This window comes from Parambassis ranga, chromosome 9, assembly GCF_900634625.1.
Source record: "Parambassis ranga chromosome 9, fParRan2.1, whole genome shotgun sequence".
Lineage (NCBI taxonomy): Eukaryota > Metazoa > Chordata > Actinopteri > Ambassidae > Parambassis > Parambassis ranga.
The window spans coordinates 7,924,041-7,930,627 of record NC_041030.1 but is presented as its reverse complement, the minus strand read 5'-3'; positions in this window follow the sequence as shown (position 1 = coordinate 7,930,627).

Here is a 6,587-nt window from a genome sequence, read left to right as displayed (position 1 = left end):
TTCTCATAATACAGACGCAAAACAAGAGTAGCTGTAGCTCGAAAGTGTGTGTGTGTGTGTGTGTGTGTCTCCATCTGTGCTGGTTGGCATGAATGTTTCAGTGCTTAAATGGAGGCAGACATATTGAATCTTCACTTATCCTTGGGAGAGGCCTCTGGCACGCACACACACACACACACACACACACACACACACTAGGAAATGCTGTGTGGGAATATTCACACAGCATTAAAAAATAATGGATTGAGAAATACCAAATATGGCATGTGGTTTTGCAGATTTCAAAATAAGACACTAAATACGACTAAGAAATCCGACACAATTAACTTCAGAACCATTTTAATAGTTCTGAAAGACTATAGTAGACAGCTTGTTTTATCTATATACTTGTTCAAAAATATTTTTATGTTTAGATCAAAGCTTTTTTTAGGCTTAAGTATTTATGTGTTTAATAAGATTTGATTCTGTGCATGTATGGCTCCCTCCCCATATATTTAGACAGACTTGTTGTGTAGCCTAAAATTAATGCCCGAGGCGTTACCAAGATGGCTGCCGAGTGGTAAGACTTTGGTAAAGGTTCCTCTTATAGTTTTTAAGTGCCATCGTCTTGTCTAGACCTCTTGAGATCTCTACATACATGACAGTACAAGTGGCTTTTATTCAGACACACAGACACAGACACAAAAACTTACTCGCTGACTTTAATACCCATGCTGTGTTTGTGTAAGCTGTATAGGTTGCCCCAGGGTGTTAAGGGTTTCCGCTGAAGCCCACAGACAGAGAGGTCTGATGGAAGGATAGAGGGATGAGAGGCATTGAATTACATGCTGACTGACCACAGAGGTGAAGACCGAAGCCTCAGGCCCAAAAGCTGTCTTACTCTTTGTCCATCTCTCTCTCCTCTCTATCTCCCCATCCATTTTCTAGCAAACCCTCTTCCTTGCAAATCCTTTTATTCATTCTAACCACTTTCACGCAATAGTGTGTGCATGTATGTGGCCTGTTTTTTGGGCTAAATTGCACAGCTCAAAAGAAAAGGCAAACCTATGAGTGAGCTGAAAGGTTTTAGTTAATAACAAATATCTGAAAATATTTTCAGTTTTCAGACATCGCTGGAAGTTAAAAAAATGGTTGTAGAAGTCAGGACCTATCCTGCCAGCCTGCAGGTGTAAAGGTTTCATTTTGCTAAAGCGCTTGTGTCTGATGATGTAAGTTTGTCTCGGAGTATGGAAAATGAACTCATGAACACAGTTGCAAGCTCGCTGTGATGTCATGGCTTTCTATTTGACTAGTGGTAGAAGGAAACAAACCACACTTTCCTCTGCTTCATATTTACTCTGCAAGCAGTCCATCCCTACTTGTGTGTGCAAAGGTACATGGCTGCCATCATAACACACTCTCTGTCCCACAAACACACACTCTCCCTCACACCATCACCCCCTACTCTTGATAGGCCAGGGGGGGGTTCCATTAGCCCCTACCACCTGCTGTGATACACCCACTCATCCTTTCTGCCTGCACACACACACACACACACACATGCACTCCCATACCCACACTTTCATCCACTTGTACAGAAATGTACTGTTCTTACCATCTCACGGTTACTCTCCATGGTGTGTGCAAATACAACTGTGTATTTGCTGCTTATTTGTGCTTTTCTGTGTGTTTGTTCATGTACCAGCAAACAAAGATTGGTTGAAGCAGTGGATTAAATATTATTGCTGCAGCTTAGGTATCAGCATCCCATTTAATTTGGTGAAATTAAGAATTAGCAAAAAGTGTGAAGTGTTTTGAAGAACAGGTAATTTAATGTTAAATTATTGATTAAATAAAATTGAATAAAATTAAATTTGCTGAACATCTTGATGAGAAATCGTCTGTAAAATGTCGCTGCACTGTGCAGAAAGTAGTATGTTGTGCAGTTATTGTATTAATCCACCTCCTTTCACCCTGTTTCTCCCTCACTGTTCTCCTCATCCTTCCCACATGCTGGTTTCTCCATGTCCCCTCCCTCCCTCCCTCTCATGCCCCTCCTCAGCTCAGTAGCTGTAGCGAAGACAGGGCGATGCGCTGCAATTACTCTAATTGGTTGTGACTTCTTCATTTACATGACAAGTGCACAGCGGTCCTGGGAACCAACGGCCTGCTTTCTGCACCCTTCTGCAGCCCTGGTCAGCCCGGGCCGAGGTCCTATGAGGTGGTGAGGTGGAGGGGGGTTGCTATGAGGAGCAATCGTGGGAGACAAAAGGTCTGGCATTAGATGGTTTGTGGATCCCTTCATGGGCCATGAAGTGGTCTGGAGGTCCCAGACTCAGTAGATGGCATCAGAGGTGAGGTTTCCTCAAATGGAGCTTCAGGAGGTGGGGAGGGTAGGATCTCATCATGCAGCTGCAAACAGTTGAGTCTAGTTCAGAGTCCTTCAAGACCTAAAGAGCTGTGTCTGATTGAGTCGGTCTTGGAAGAAGAAGTTTGCACCGGCTATGACAACTTTCAGGGGTTAAGGGTGGTGGGAGTCTGGATGGACGCTCCAGAACAATATTGTCTGCTTCTCGACATTCCTCCTGCTCATCGTCACGGTGACGCTGCCGTTGCGGCCGCCATCCCTAACAAGGCAACGATCTCAAACAGTGAAACTACTCATTAGCGTGGCTGTTGTGCGTGTATGTGTGTGCACGGATGTGTGTGTGTTCTGCACTGTTAGTTTAAGCATTATGAGTGTGCTCAGCTGAGCTATTGTTATGGTAATTCAGGAGTTAGGTATTCATTTGGTGGGCGGCTCTAATGTTTGCTTTGCAGATAAAAAGGGGTTTTTATTACCAGCTGAAGTTCACTTGTCAAGACTAATCTCATTTAAACAGCTATTCTGCAGAACGGAGAGGGCGAGAGCCAGCAGACACATACTCCACATTACTCAACAGGCTGATGGTATGGAGCAAGGTGCTGTGTGTGTATGAGGCAAGAGATCACTGCCCCATATGAAGATTGATTTAAAAGGATGTATTTGCATCCTTATATGTTATATGAGGGGTGATCTCATACAGGTAGCGCCTCCAAATCCAAACTGCATCCACCTCTTTATCAACACAAATAAGACAACACTGTGGTGTAAGAATTCCTGTTACAAAATAAGGAAGAATTGTTGCTGGTATATTTGTGTGACTGAGAGATGCAAAACTGAACCTTAACATTCTGTCAAACAAATTACTGTTTTAGGTGAATGTGAAAACCCTTTTACTTCTTCCTGTCAGTCATGAAGGGGGTACCCAGCTCCTAACAGCAGGCAGCTGACACAGGGTCATTGATGCAAGTCTTGACCTCTGGTGAACCCTGAAGGGACCCTTGACCTCTGAGAGCACAAACAATACAGAAATCCCTTCAGGGGGTCAGAAAGAAGAAAACCAGTGACACTGACAAGTAGTAAAACACTTCTTAGACTGGATACTGTTTCTGAGGTTAGCTGAACACACTGTGTTTCCAAACAGTGGTCTGTAGTTAAATGCTGAGGTTACTGAGGAGAGGAGAGGAGAGGAGAGGAGAGGAGAGGAGAGGAGAGGAGAGGAGAGGAGAGGAGAGGAGATGAGAGGAGAGGAGAGGAGAGGAGATGAGATGAGATGAGAGGAGAGGAGAGGAGAGGAGATGAGATGAGATGAGAGGAGAGGAGAGGAGAGGAGAGTATTTATATATTTATAAGAGTGAATGAATAGTGCCTGCATTAAAGAAAGTGCTCGTAGCATGTGATCGTATTGTACCTCCCTGTGTGATGAATATCTAATTAGACTTTTTTCAATATACATTTCACAATCCAATTAGTCCACACAAACCAGAGCATTGCTCTCCCAAGGTGACAATAGATTAAAATAGATCGCCAATTTCAACTGATCCTTTAAGAGATGCTTAATTTTACTGTTTCTCATTAGTACATTTATCTATAGTCACAAAAACCTATCAAGCATTATTTCATAGCAAACACTAAACTTCGATCACCCTAAGATTTGACACCACGGTGATGTAACACTCTTTGGAGCAGTTTTGGAGAAGTGAACAGGAGTCCGACCCTACTTCACACATCAAAGACAGATTAGTAACAAGCAGTTAGGATGGAGATCCAGGTGCTTGTCTTTTTTGCAGTGCAATGAATGTATGTGTTTAAAAAAAATTATGTGGCTTAAGATATTGGCTGGCCTTTTATCTGTACATGTGTGTCTGTCTGTACAATATGTGTGATGTGATCAATTGCTCAATTGCTTTCTTCCCCCTTGTAGAAAGAAAAATAAGTAAGCATCTAAAATTTAGAGGGATTATTTAATAACAATTTAAAAAACTACACAATTCAAATTGTCACAGAAAAATATAATCCAAATAAAAATGTGCAGCACACTGACATAAAATGACCCATCTCCTGAGTCAAAGCTACTTTTCTATTCAGATTCAGAAAAAATCCCACCCAGCCCCTTCAGTAGGCCAAAATATGAAACATCTTGATTTCTGTTAATGATGGTGAATGATTTCTTTGACATTTGTCTTACACTTACCTACTTCATACTGTAAATGTTGTACTTCTTCAAGTATGTTTGGCATACTACAGTAGTTAGAGGTTATATTGTTTTGGTCTTCTGCACCCACTGTACAGTGTTTAATGAATATTGTGGCACCTTACTGTAATCAGGTGAAGTTATTCGCCGCACATCATCTCTGTTAGTTGCTCTCTGTGTGTGTGACTGTGACCTGCTTACAAGGAGTTTGGAGCTGAGTTGCTTTGAGCTTGCATCACTCAGACCTGCAACTGTGTTTGCATGGCTTCCTCACTTTGAGCTAATGCAGCTATCAAAGACTACGTCTGGAAAAACATGCTCGCTCTGCAGCTCGTTCAAAAGCTCGGGTTTGTGGATTCTATCAAACAATCAAGCCCGCTTTCAATCTTATCTGCCTGTGTGTACACAGACACCAACACGTGATGAAGGTTTTTCACAAGAAAATCATTTTCTTTTTCTTTGCTTCCTCCTCTTCACTTTGCCTCGAGGAAGCTGCTCAGTACTTTGGCAGCCATAAATGTCAGTATCAGTGCAATATAAAAGAGTGATTGTTTCTTTATTCTCTGAAGGCTTTGTGTCCTGCAGAGATAGTAAGTTAGGTGTGTTCTCAGAGAAAGCTGTGTGTGTGTTTTCTCAGCGATGCTTTTGTTGACTGTGTGAAACAGACACTTTTTAAAGTTGCCTTTTGAAGTTGTGGATCCTCAGAGAGAGAAAAGCATTGATAGAGAGAGAAAGAGAGCGCTCGGAGAGAGTGACAAAGCAAAAGGTATGAGCTGTGTAACAGGACACACAATCACACACACACAGACATGTGATCACTGATACACACATTTACTCTCAGGCCTCTCAGCAGGCTGCCAGATTCCCTGCTGAACAAGCCAAGGATGAAACCCAAAGCTAACGTGCGTGTTCTCTCTCTGACCACAGCTGCTCCGCTCTCACGCTCCCTGAGGTGTGTCCCTCTCACACACACATGGAGAAACACACACTGCAGGGACAAGATAGTGACTGAAGATACAGAAACACACAGATTTTAATGAACAGAGAGAGCAAGATTTTTTCCTCTGCCAGGCTTGTCGCCGCTCTCTTCATCGTATCACTCAGAGCCAGGTCACGACCAAAGAGGCATCAGAGATGAACTCCCACTGAAGCCATAGCCACAGAGAGAGAGAGGGAGAGAGAGAGAAAGAGGGAGGTCATGACCATCGTGGCACAGAAATGAACCCTTGGCTGCCATCAGGAGACTGAGCCCGAAAGAGAAGAGATAGAGGTGTATTGCTAACAAATTAGTTTGGCTCGTCTTTAGAGATTGGCCATTTTGATTGGTTCCTGAAGTCTCTTCGGCACACAGCAATTAGGAACCACACAACCCCTGCTCTCCACAGAGACAAAAGCTGAAGACGCTGCTCCTGCTCCATAATGCTGACTGAACCCTGGCTGGTTTCTGGTGAGGGGAGAAATGCAAAGGAATGAGGATGAAGAGGAAGACAAATAAATACACAAAATACAGAATGGAAGCTTGCAAGGCAATGGAACATGTTGTGATTCTCTATGCTCATAAGCACATACAAATCTAACAGCAAAACAACAGGATTACTAGACAGACAATTGGTCTCAGTATGTTAATATTGAAACTGTTTTCCCAATATTGTGTAAATTGAAAATGTGTTCATTGTTTGAAAGGGCCAGATCTGTGTATGAATGGCTGCTGGTGTGAGTATTTCTGACTGATATTTTCAGTGAAACATATGCTGCTCTGTGTTGAAGGTGACCATGGCCTGCAATTTGGTATCAAGTGTGTGTGTGTGTGTGTGTGTGTGTGTTGCAGCCCTTGCTCATTTCCAGTCAGAGCGTCCGTAGGGCATCGCTGTGTGGTCACTGTAGGGTGTCCTCCTGTCCTCCCATCTCTTCAGCCACACACACCCTAACCCAATCTGACACACTGCTTTCATGGATACACTGTGTGTGTGTGTGTGTGTGTGTGTGCGGCGTGTGTTTACTACATGTGTGTTTATATTTTTTGAATGTTTTTGGTGTTTGTTCAGCTGGTGT